At 41.1% G+C, this 13567-nt stretch overlaps 1 protein-coding gene across 1 annotated transcript in view; it reads left to right on the plus strand.

The window, feature by feature from the left end:
* Window positions 1–9052, plus strand: part of dhx40 (DEAH (Asp-Glu-Ala-His) box polypeptide 40) — a 264848-nt gene extending 255796 nt beyond the window's left edge. The window contains exon 18 of the mRNA XM_072454098.1: window positions 9038–9052. The gene's annotated coding sequence lies outside the window, so the exon portion shown is untranslated. The remainder of the gene's footprint in view (window positions 1–9037) is intronic.
* Window positions 9053–13567: the final 4515 nt, after the last annotated feature.

Raw genomic sequence — 13567 nt, forward strand, 5'->3', positions numbered from 1 at the left:
GAAAAGCCAATGAGTTTGTCATGTTTTCATAAAAGCTACTATAAGGGTGTAAAAAGTAATGATGTTTTTACATATGATTTATTATTTTACATTATATATAGTTAAAAGAACTCAAACGCACAGAACACATTAAGACACAACTTTCATCTCTGTCGATTTGAACTGTTTTTAAAATACATTTTCAGTCTCAAGTGGTGCTACAGCTATAATATTTTGTAATTGTGAAACTGTGTTGCAGTACAGTATACCACTACTCCCTTATCCCCACTATTCACATTTTAATTTTGTCAGACGCTCCTGTGTGGCTGCAGATGTCCTTTAGGAAGCAGTTAAACAGTTGAAATTAGCGTAATATTGAGGGGATAAATCTGGAGGATGTAATCTAAATAAAAAGCAAGGAGAAAAGAGGATGCTAAAGTGAGACTAAATCAGCATTTCCGCTGGCACTCCGGACCCCCGCGGTCTGCTCTGACACACAATAGAGGAATGACACGCTTCTGTGGACGCTTAATTATCTTCGACACACACAGCCCCACACCCCCCACGCTCTCAGACGCATAGGCAGTGCATGTGCAGCGAGCAGACCACCAAATGCCCACAGACACCACTACATCGTGCACACCACAGCAGCCTATAGCCACCGCGCACACATTCAACAGATGCTGCTTTTCAACCAAACTTATTGTTGCCATTGAGTCCAAGTGGAACCATCCATTTTCCACATACTGTAACTCACACTATTGTCTGATATAATATCATCCAGCAGCAGCACAAAGGACACACTTTTGGGAATGCAGCGACGCCACCTACCACACGAGGAACCCCCCAGGACGCTTCACCAACCATGTCTCCTCAGGGCTGTCCTAACATATCGGTAGTTCACGAAATGTAGAAAATTTGGAACTGTTTTAAAATTAAACTGTAAATAGTTATAGATTGCTATAAGAAAATACTGTGACAAGTTACTCGGAGAGATACTCAGCTGTTCAAAGATAGACACACTCACTCTGTAGGGCCCCGGGCTGCAGCTCAGGTGGGCCCTTGGGTTAGAACGGCCCTGCTTCTCCTGTCTATTTGAGAGGTAACAGTTGATGTAATGTACTCGTATTGTATGTCCAGTGGTCCATCTGCTTGTGAAGGCGCCCTCTAGAGTTCAGTAAGGCAATTTGAACTTTTTAATTTTCATGCTTTTTTAACCAATTAATGACCTATTGTTCCGCCAAGACTGTGTGTAATATCCAGCAATGTGGGATGAGCCTGGGCTTTTTGTACTCCAAGAAAAGTTATATGTAGAGGTTGGTTGGTTGGTTAGGTATTATTAATAACAGTATGCAAACCACAACACATCAAATGCAGAAAATTTTTGATGATCCAAAAGGATATACACAGTAAGGAAGTAAAACATTTTAAGATGCTATTTTATTTGACCAAACTGATGCTGAGTGGCTTAGAGGCATGTGTCCTGAGTATGCAGGTGTCTCAGACAGCTTGCTCTGTCCCTGGGTAATTAGCTGCTTCATTTACAGCCCCACAGTGAGATGACCATGTGCACTGCTGCTGCTGCTTTCTGATGAGTCTGCACTTCTGAGGATACACCATTTTTTCTGTCCTCAGCCAGAGCCAAAGGGTGAGGCTCTCATTATCACATCAGTGTCATCATTCTCAGGTTCCCTCCAAAAGCAAGATTGCATTGTGCAATGACAGTGTCACAGCGCATGGTTTGGGCAGTAACATGCACATATACTGTATATGTTTCACTATTGTAACGCACACCTTTATCTAAACTTGTTCAGCAGGTTGAGGCAGGCCATGACGGTAAGTGCTGCCACACAAATCTAAAATGAAACTGTCCTCATTTCGTGTCAGAGCAGACACATTTTTAAACTTAACTTCACCTCAGCAGCCGCAGGTCCCAGGTGTAATAATGACCCAAGCACAGCCGGTCTGCAGCAGGAGGATGTGGGGCAAAAGAAAGGGTTAACCCTAAAGAAACTTTTCACCTAACATTCATTATAAACTTTTAGTTGAAAAATTGTCCTTGGGACATTTTAACACTATAAAATACTTTAGCTTATGATCAACGTGTGGGAGAATACACATGGCCTAAGTATAATTATGCATAAAAAAGGTCATGCAGCCCCCATAGACAAAGTGGCTGTACAAAACCATATGTGATACCTATTTTTTAAGCAAGTATAAAAAGCATTCATAAGGTTTTTCTTAGTAAAGTCTCAGCAAACTGGGTGGAGTTTGTTGATGAGACTAATGCACCAGTTAGGAATTTGTTAGGACAAAGTGTCTCCTCTGAATAGTCAGGTAGCACCAGCCATCCTCAGCTATTGTTTAAAAATTACACTTTGAGTTATTACTCTATTTACACCGGTCAAATGTTCCAGTGTATTTCAGGAATACACCAGAAATACTGCACTGTTAGTCCCCTAGACTTTCCCAAGACATCTAAAAATAAGCTCGACATTTTGGCCCACTTTTTCCTTTCAATTTGTTGCCTGTTGCTGTGAGTCTGGTATTTTGAAGTGCGTCTTGACTCAGGTTGTGTTTCTCTCAAGTTCATTCCAAGCTCTGTCTCTTTGTTGTCCGAGGAGGTTGAAAGCATGGTCTAATAGAGGAATCGGCTCTTAGCCCGCTCTTCTATCATGCCCCCTCATCTCAAACCCAGACCAAACCACGATCGCTGCAAGCCAACCTGCCTGGGACCTACCAGAGAAGAGGAGGTAACAGCAGAGAGAGCGAGGGAGAGATGAGAGAGAGAACTAGAAAGAGACAGAAAAACAGAAAGAGAGGAGCAGAGGAAAAAACAGCAGAGAGATGAGAAAGATGACGAGAGATGAAGAGAGAGGCGTGAGACAGAGTGAGTAAGAAAAAGAGAAAGAGAGAGGAACGAAGGAAGTAACAGAAGAGAGACAGAGACAGAGAGACAGAAAGAGAGAGAGAGGAATGAAGGACGGAAGCAACAGCAGAGCGGGAGAGAGACAGTGAAGGAGGGAGGGGGAGAGAGGAAGAGAAACATAAAGAGCAAAGGACAACAGTAAGGAGAGAGATGGAGGAAGAAAGAGAGAGCAAGGGGAAGGGAGAGAAGGGTTAGACAGCGAGGGAAAGAAAGAGACCGAGAAAAAGAAAGAGAAAAAGAGAAATAAGGGAGAGAACCAAAGGAGACATGAAGAGGACGAAAGGGAGAGAGGGAGGGAGGGAGGGAGAAAACAAAGAAAGAGACTTAGAGAAAGTGAGAGAGAGGGGGGAAGCACGTGAGAGACAGAGAATCAAAGAGAGACACAACGTAAAGAGAGGAAGAAAGACAGAAGAAAGGGAGGTAACATAAAAAAGAGAGAACGGCGGGGGAGAGAGAGCGAGAGAAAGAGAGAAAAGACAAAGGGCGGGAGTGGGGAGAGACTGAACACAGTGTTGGTTGTGTGTATGAGGCAGGACTTGGCATAAACAGCGTCGGGCCTGTAAGAGTATCCTGTGCTGCTCCCCGCTCCATGCCTCGCTCCTCAATACTGCCTTTGTCCTCCCTGTGTGCACGGTGACACCTGGCCCCGGCAACGCTCTGTCTCCTCCGCTTTAACACGGGACGACCAGGACGGGACGGGACAATGTAGGACACTAGATAGGACAGGATAGCGCTATGATAAGAATACCAAAATGCAAGGAGCTTACGGCAGCTCAACGTCCGGGGAAAAAGGTGACCGTTGCTCAGGCGTTTGAGTGCTTCTTGAGGTTTCACACCCGCACGAGCATGTCAAAAATGTGTCCTGGAATATAGATAGCAAAGATAAAGCAGATTATCCGATGTGCTGTGTATTGACGGATGGAAAAAGTGTTTAAAAAGAAGGGCCATATTGTGAAGGCTTGAGAAAACTGGATCACAATCTCCAAAATTCCGGCTCTTGTGGGATGTTGCCTGCAGTAATCAGTAAAAGTGGTGGAAGGCAGAGTATAGCGGAAATTATACTGTGTAATGCCAAGGGCTGTAATATATTAGGCTACTCATGTACTAAGTAGTCGTCGAAGAATATAACCAAGGGTAAAGTCTTTTGGAAGACTCAAGAAAGATTCATTGTAAGAGCAACTGTCTGGACGTAACATTTGCAGTAAATGTAGGAAGAACAAAACATATTGAGTATTCAGGGAAGGACAATTGCATTAAAAAGTACTTCAGTTGATGTTTTGCCCATCACTGGTTGAATGAAAGTTACTGTAGCAGAACTGCAAAAATGATGCTGCTTCTGATTGAATTATGTCTGAATACTCAGCTGACTCCACTAAGGAGCTGTATAGTAGCAGGTTGGTAACTTATAATATTAAAATAGCCATAATACAAGTGATTTTGCATTTAAGAAAATCAAACATTTCACTTTTTATCAACAAACTCAATGTGTGTAGGTAGATGCTGCTGTACTGTATTTTTACATGATAAAATCTCATGTATACAGAGAACGGGAGAATAGAAAAGCAAGTGGCACGTAAATGGAGAGTTGGTCACAGGCGGCGTTTCTCTTTTAGCAACCTGATCTGAGGCCAGGCCAGAGCAGGGCGAGATAAAGGGAGAATGGAGCGTTGTCCGAGCCCCACCGCAGGAAAAGGACCATTACAACAGAGGCCAGTATCAAGTATTCAGGCCAGGATAATCCACCAATCACAGCGAGCCCCATCGGACAGACAGAGAGACGGACAGAGAGACAGCAGGTTGACTCCAGTGCATTAGAGCAGTGGGCAGCCACGTCCACTGCCCTGACCTGTTCACCCACCACCTCTACAAACATCTATTACAGTCCATCTCCCTCTCCCCGCTTCCTGAACACTTTAGACAGGAAATGGCTTGGTCACAGTAGATCATTCGCACAAGGTTAAAGTGAAACATAAAATCATTTATCAAATAGGGATGGCTAATTAGGGATGACAATTAAGGTGCAATATGTAACTTCTCCCTCAAAGATGTTATTGCTTATGAATGATAATGAATGATAGACATACTTAATGCCAACAGTGAAACATTCTGGGCAAATACCCACTAAAACTTTACTTAATGCACCTTTAATATTTTAATAGAAAACAGTTAGGTTATTAATTAGGTCAGTTATTCCTAAACATGATCAGATTTTAGGATTAAGAACTTTGTATAATCAATTGCACCACATGTCCTCTGTATTTGACTCTTTCTTCAATGCCGTTGGGTAAACTTTTAGTAGAAGTGGTCACCCGCAGTGCAGTGCCCATGGAGCAGGACTCATGGTCAGGAGAAAGGCTGCAGGAGTTGGGAAAAAACATCTAATTGTGATTTTTGTGACAAGATTACATTCGCAATTTATGTTTTAATAATAGGACTCGGTTCAAAGTTCACATTTGAAAAAAGTCAAGGAGAATTGACAAAAAGTCTAATAAACTGACAAAAAAATTAAATAAACAAATAACGTTTGTACTGATCTAAACTGCAGGTGCTGCAGTTTTCATGCAGAATAGGGCAGGACATTATGTTGTTTATGGAAGAAAAAGTGCAACCTTCATGATTTGCTAATAATCCATTCAAACTGCAATTTCAATTTGATGCGATTCATGTTTGAGAACTAGACCTGGAGGATTAGCCTGTTGTACATGTTTTACTTATGTTTGCATGATGTGTAGACTACTGAAATATGATATTTCTCTGTAGCAGTCAAGTTGTGAGCAAACGTGTACTACAATAGATTAAAACACCACACAAAGCAATGACGCATTGTTTCTATTGTTTTATGTTCACCTATAGCGTAGTGGGAAGAGGATGAAGCTCAAGGTGCTCCAGATGACGCTTGTGACAGCAAATAACAGACTTAAGCTTAGTGCCATCCACTCGGTCTACTCTGGTTCCCTTACAAGGTGCCAATCTCAAAGTCATATGCCCCAGCAGCCTCGGCAAATAAAGCTGGAGCACACAGACTCCCTATTCAAGTGTCAGTGGGAAAAGCCAACAGAAGGTTTCCATGTGTATCCTTTCATCTCGATCCTATAAGCCTTGAAACTAATCACATCAACTCCAGTTTGATTCATCTGCACAACCTCTTCCGGTGACTTGTGAGAAGCACCGAGATCAACAGAGGCAGTATGAGTGCTAAATAACAAAGTAGTGTCTATGTATCAATATAAAATAAACTGCATGAGTGAGCGAAAGGTGAATAAAAAAGCCCTATGATACCACTTTAATAAAGCATGAACAAAGGCTTACTTCATAAAGAACAAATAGTTTATTAAAAAGGATTCCAGCTTGGTAACTACTTAATTGAAGGGGTTAGAGCAGGCATGTCCAAACTATGGCCCGAGGGCCGCATTTGGCCCCCGGGCTTCCTGCCCTCGGTCCATACCACAGAAACTAGTACTGTTAAATTGGAAACGTTCAAACATGTTTATGTTAGACTATCTAATATTAATGTTCCAAGTCTCATCAAAGGTGTGGGGTCTCATTGAAACAACGTCAAATGCAAATGCAAAAATGCATTGTCATTTGACATATTTGACATTGTTGGGTTGTTTGTGGCCCTCTGCTCAGTATAAGTTTAAGAATGTGGCTCTCGGTGAAAAAGGTTTGTACAATACTGGGGTAGAGCATTAACTAAGTACTTAGGACTGAATCATCCCAAATAAACTAATCATCAATGATCAATTAACTCTTTTCTTAAGCTTTATTAAGGCTAATAAAATAAAGTGTTATCGGATCTATGTGGAAAGACACAGAATACTATAACTATATTCATTCAGTAGAGAGTAGACACTTGAAAACACAAAGGGTAAGTGCAAAGAAGTGAACGTGTTACTCAGTGATTTGCATTTTAACGTTTACATCCAATTTGACTTACATTTGACATACTGTGTGTCAAAACTAGAGAAAGCAGTTCAAATACATCTGGGCAGGCCAATATTTGAACCTTTTAAGATATAGCTGGCTATCACCCTTAAAGCACAAGCTGATATTTTGTAAGAAAATACATTGTGTTAAATTATAAAGTGCGGTTCCCTATTCAGAATGTTCATTCAAATAAATCTGCTCTTTTAAAGATTTGCAGAGAAAAAGGAATGTGAATGTGTAAAACATTATTTCTATAGATAATACTTTTCTTTTGCGGAGAAGTGCACAGCTGACTAGTCATTTAAAACCATAGAATTTCTATAAAAATCTGCTCTACAAATCAACTATAAAATATCAGCAGAGCTTATCGGTTTTCGGTCGATCTGAAATACAAAAAAAAAAGTGTATTGGCTTTGGAAAAAAGCACATCATTGACCTCTAGTCAACCCTGATGACAATGATAAAGAGAATTTCAGCTATGCACAAAATCCGAGCATTTCCACTCCCAGGCATTCAGTCCAGCTATACTATTTTCTTCTGTAGATGATTAAGCGCTTGCTGCCAACACAATGGCTGGATAAGCTGTGCGCTGCGGTCACTTTGCCCTGGTGTGTGCATGTGCTGTCCGGCTGTGAGCTGAATGAACATGTGTGATTTGTGTGTTGTGCATCTGCCTGTCTGACCGTGTTATGTTCCAGTAATGACATCGGAAGCTGGCAGGGCTGCTCGTCTCCCAGGCCCCGTCGCTATCCCCACACGGTCAGAGCCGCTGCTGGGGGAACGGCCAAAGCCTCCGATCTGCAAACAGAGGAACGGAATCAACCGGGGAGAGCGAAGGAGGGGCAAAGAGGAAGCCACAAAACTGACAAGTGACAAGACGTGCTTAACTCTGCGCTCGGAAAGAAGCTATTTTACAGGAAAGGAGACCACAGTGCAAAAAAAAGTTAAAGCAGCCAACAGAAATCACCATGGCCTATGCATGTTGTTAAATGAGTTAAGCAGTGAACAAGTTTACAGTATAAAGAAGCCAAGAGCAAAATACAGCTTGTAAATGAAGAGTTGATTTGCAAAAAGTGTCAATTAAAACATCTTTTTCATTGATAATACCAATGGAAGATTTTGGTATTTAGAACTCATAAATCTACAGTCTGGATACTGAGCTGGTCTGGACTCAAATTAGTGACATTAGTTAGTGGGTAAATGGTGTATTGTTTGACGCAGAGTTAAGGCTGAGCAATTAATCACATTTTAATCTAATTAAGATCCATTATGTAAAAACTTCAATGATCACCTTGGCTTTTTAATCGAGAGTTTTGCAGCCATTTCTCTGTCAGTAAAAGCACCTGGCTCAGATTTTGGAGGAAAATATTTGACTATTTTTCCATGTTGAATGGCACTGATTACATTTTTGTATATTCATGAAATTAGGAAAAGTAATTTTAATGTTTTGATAAGAAAAAATCATATAAAAAACAATAAATAATGAAAAAAGAGATTTTTTTTTTGTTATCTGGTTGAACAGTGACACTCCTGGGTGAATTGGCTTGCCTAATGACACAACAACAAACTACACTGAGATTGCACCAACTGCTTTTTGGGGTCAGTGGGCGAACACCATGACCCACTGCAGCCCCTTTATACTGGCCTCTTGTGGTTTATGAAAGTACAGAATAACTCACAGTAATTTGATAATTGACAGATAATTTTACTATTATTTTTCAAACTAAGACTAAGACTATAACCACCAATAAACAAACCTTCAAACAAACATGGGCGAAGACACAACCTACTTTCTGGTAAATGCCATTAAGCTCGGTGCTGGTGTTTGTGCCAATTTACAGGCGCCATGACATTAGGGCAACGGGAGCTGGACCTTAAGAAATGTAGGGTTCGAGGGACACAAATTGAGAACAAATTGTGCTCCCACTGGGGGGCATGAATTATGTTGAGAGAGCGAGCATGTAGGAGAAGAGAGAGAGAGAAGGCGGAGGAGAAAGAGTGAATAGAAGTGGTGGGGGGAAAGAGAAACCCCACGGACATGGAGGCAGAGATAAGTTTGGCAGTGGTTCAGGCATTTGGATGGACAATGTCAGGCAGATAGAGTAGGGAGTCGGGACAGAGGGGACAGTTTGGCCTGGCTCTCCTCTAATGGCTGCTATGACTGGGAGATGATGAGGATCTTGGCTTGGACCAGCCAAACAGTCTGTTATGTTTTCATTAACCGCAGGAGCCTGTAGGGGGTGGGGCTGGGGGCATCGAGTGGGTCTAAAATTAAATAGATGAGGGTTCATCACTGGGGAGAAGTTCCCTCATTACAGGCAGCATACACACAATGAGCAAGCACTTGGATGGAGCCTTTGTCCAGGAGCAGCAGTGCCAGGTCAAACAAACCTGCAAAGAATTCACAACATTCAGTGGGAACAATAGGAACTCAGACCTATTTGGGAGGAAAATACAAAAAATGTGCTTTCCAGGAATGTTTTCACTAATTCGATAAAGTGTAAAAGACATGTACGATTCAAAAATTCTTGCTGATGTTTCATATTGGGGGAAAATTAAGTAAAATGGATTTGTTGGCTGAGCCTGCATGACTCCCCCACCCAAAACTTCACATTTTGACCGTCAGTGTTTTTGTGTTATGCAAATTTGACTTTGTTTAACTTTTAACCATGTTAAATGTTTTCCCTCACCAACAGCTTACCTGGAGTGGTATTTAGCTTCATTCATGCTTCTTTGATGAATCCTCTCTTCTATAGTCAATAGAATATATATTTGTATATAGTTGTATATACATACACACAACAAAACCTATTTAATTTTATTTGTGTCTAATATTCTATACATTTGTATATCTTTGGCATTGACCATGTTGAAGCAGAGATTAGAATCAAAGATAAAGCAACTAATGGAGCCAGGGCAAGATCAAACAGGTCGTGGCACTTAGCCTGTGTCCAGGAGACGCCTTTACAGGAAAACTGTAAGTTTTTTTTTATCTTTACTGAATCTCCACAATGACACCTAACATATTCAGAGAACACTGCAACAAAAGCTGACCTCTGATTAGACAACGCAACACTTTGTTAACAACAGGCTTATAAATTCCTTCCACAGATAAAGAATGTTAAACAAATGCATTCAGTTCTTTTGAGCTACAGGTGAAGCCAGCTAAGACACACTGTTCTGTTCTTTATTAGCCAAACCCAAGGGCAAAAAGAGCTTCATGGAAGAGGATCTTACACAAATAAGCTAAATCAGTATTCAAATTATTGTAAACTAAAATTTGAGAGTGTTAATCCCAAGTGAAAAAGGACCAGAAGTTCTGATATCATTGTTTTGTGACTATGGATTCATCATTGTAATGTATTTAATGTGACAACAAAATATGTTTATGAAGATCCAACATATAGGTGGTACAATTCAAAACGTTTAGTGTAATTCTATTTGAAAACAGAATTGATTTGGAAGTGAAACCACAAGCCACAAAGCCATTTCAAGTGCCAGTTTGCCATCATTTTTGTGAATGAATAACAAATCAAATCACTGTGTGTGGCATCGGTGGCTACAACAATTATGGATACGATGAAACAATCTTCTGACCCATAATGCAGTATTGATGGTAACATTTCAAACGTTTTCAAACCATTTGGTATAATGACGCCATTTTCACAAGCCAAAAGTCATCTGGGAGTTCATGAGCAAACCACAAGCCTTTGCCTTTTCATGTGCCAGTTTGCCATCATTTTCCACCAAACGGACCCACCACATGGACTTGACTCATCCTTCTCTAATCCCTTCACCTACATCAGGCCACTTCCTCTCCACCTTTTGTTTGTTTAATTGTGTCTGCCCCATCCGGCCCACGCAGCTCCACATCAGACTGATCAATCACCAGGGCGGGCGCACACAGCCGCCATTGTCAACCGCTTTCCCGGACTCATAGACACTGACAACCTCTGTTCACATCCTTTTCTCCCGGCCCTGGCACAGTCCTCTCTTTGTGCAACCCCACTTGTATTGATGGAATCTGAAAGTAAGCAGATTTGCAACGGATATTAACAGTAGGCCCACAGAACAATGGCGCGGAGACGCATGGTACAAGGATGAGAACAAATGAAGGCTTTATGTCGGACAGCGGCCTTATGAGGGGCGAGGGGGCGACGGAGGATGCAGGGGAAATGTATAGCGAGGGAGGAGTGAAGAATGGTCCGAGCGAGATGCGACACAGCAGCGAGGATGCAAGACACTGTGATAAGGAACAATAGGACATCAAACTCTGGAATAAAAACAGATATACAGATAGCCTCAAAGGAGAAAATGTCAGGGAAAATGTATTAAAGGTGTTGTAGAGTGTAGTTTTGGCAGGGATAGAATGTAATTGCTCACTTTTCACACCTCATTTCTGCACCTATACGGCAGCCAAGCGCGGTCCCAATTAAAGGATGGATAGAATAATCTGAATATTTTAGAAAATACATGTATATGCACATTTTGAAGTCCAGTGTTGGTATTTTGAATGACACATGTTCCTTAAGAATGTTTTGGATGATTTTGATCAAAATGAATAAAAGCAGAAAATGTAAAATGTAAGTTTGATTATTTTTTTGATAGTGATATTAACAAACATCTGTAACAGTTGGATACAGCGTAAACATGCCAGATTATAATAGTTTCCATCTGTTGTCCCTGGGCGCTGAAGACAATACAAAACATTACAAAAAGAGAACAGAAAAGGGCCAGAGTTAAAACTGCTCACAGACTTGGTTTTCTTTTATCTACTGTTTAAAGTGTGATTTAAATAGATATAATTATAGTGAATAGATTTATTTGCCTAGTACTTGAGTTAGGGAGCATTCAAGTCAAGCTTAACAAATTGCGACAAGCAGCTCTGAATCATAACACCGCCTAAATTAGAAGTTAAATTTGTCAATGATGCAATATCCATGGGTTTCAGCTTCTTATTAACTGTTCATTTGAAGGCTTCTCCCCGTTTAAAATATGCAATGTTTCGTTTTAAATTGTTAATCTGTATGGCAAGAGTGTTTTCATCATTCTGAAACCCATAGATATAGCTTTATTTTTGCCAGAGGAAACTATGCTAGCTCAGTCAAAGAACCTTCTTCTCTGTCAAAAGTCAGACATAAGCAAGATCTCATATTGACAGTGAGCGGTCTCTAAAGGCCCAACATGCTGACGGGCTTTAAGCAGGACGACGTACACACACATGAAAACACCGACGCGCACACAAACACAACACAACATGCACAGTGACACCGGAACATCAAAAGTCTTCTGCTCCTCCAACCAGCAGCTGGGGACTTCAGCGGCACGTCTATATCTACTCCTCGCAGCCAATAGCAGGGCGCTCGTGTTCTCCTCCATTGGTCCGCCCTGCTGACAGCGCTGTGGGGGGGCGCAGACACACAGACACACACAGACACACACACACACACAGACAGACACACACACAGACAGACACACACACAGACAGACAGACAGGTGTAGCCTCAGGTAATCTAACTCCACTCTGGCCCAAAGCAGTGAAACGACCAGTTTTCTTTGTCCTCGTCCCTGGAACATACAGTAGCTCTTCAAAAACCTGGCAAATGTTAGCCTGTTTTTATTTACAGGAAACAGAATATATAGTTTATTTGTATTACATGATGATGATATGATTGAATACAAGGCTGATCCATAATACACCAGACTGGAACTCTAACTTGATTAAGTAAGCTTAGATATAAGAGATATATGTTAACAACAATGTAAGATATGCTATGTTGATCGCTGCATTTGACTTGAATACCTCTGGGCCAAACTGTGAGGAGCAATGGGGATATCCAGATCTTGATAAAGTTTGGTCAGGAATAGCTAGATGATTTATTTAAATGTTTTATATTTTGGTCAAATTGTTCTTTGTGTCAATTTACAAGCAGCGCAGATAATCACATTTTAATCAAGATTGAGATTCGGTCATTTCTAATCGTCAATAATCAGCTTGGGGCGTTTTAATAGAATTTCAGGAATTCAGGTTAGAATTTCCTGTTTCTAAATGTTCAGGAAGTTAATATTGGAAGTTGATTTCATATTTTTGTGAGACAAATACTAATTGTGATCCTACAATTTGATGAAAACAAATGCGATTGATACATTTCTCACATCAAACAGCTCCAAGTTGAACACATGCATGGAAATTGTGACAAAGACACATGCTCAGTTAGAATTTGCTTGACACTCTCGCCCCTATTTCATGTATGACTCTAAGAGATGAAAGTCAAAAATACATCTAGACACATACAATTTCCAAATTTCAATCATATTTGGCGAGCAAAATGAGATGAGCGCACACAAAGTACAGACATCATGATGATTACTGAGAGCGGTTTCAAAGTAAAATATGTGTTTTTCTACTCAGGGACGAATCAAAGCTGCAGTGAAGCGGCGGCTGCTGACGAGAGATGGGCTACAGCGAGTTTAATGTCACAACACGGACCAGAAAGAGTAGTTTCCAAATGATCTCTCCTCAGGGTATCGGCTAATGGCAAAGCACAGCAGCACCGCGGCTTGTTGCTAGGAGAGTCAGGCCTCCAGTCTTTGCTATTGGTCCTAGTCTTCTCCAATAAAACCCCACACATAATTACAAGTGATTTGGACTGGCAAGTGGACTCGCCAGGAAACAAAAGACATGATGCATTCAGGGTGAAAATGTCCCTGAACCTTGCGCCGCTCAGGGTT

The sequence above is a fragment of the Eucyclogobius newberryi genome, unplaced genomic scaffold, assembly GCF_026437365.1.
Source record: "Eucyclogobius newberryi isolate DKJ021-1_F unplaced genomic scaffold, fEucNew1.0.hap1 SCAF_10, whole genome shotgun sequence".
Taxonomy (NCBI): Eukaryota; Metazoa; Chordata; class Actinopteri; order Gobiiformes; family Gobiidae; genus Eucyclogobius; species Eucyclogobius newberryi.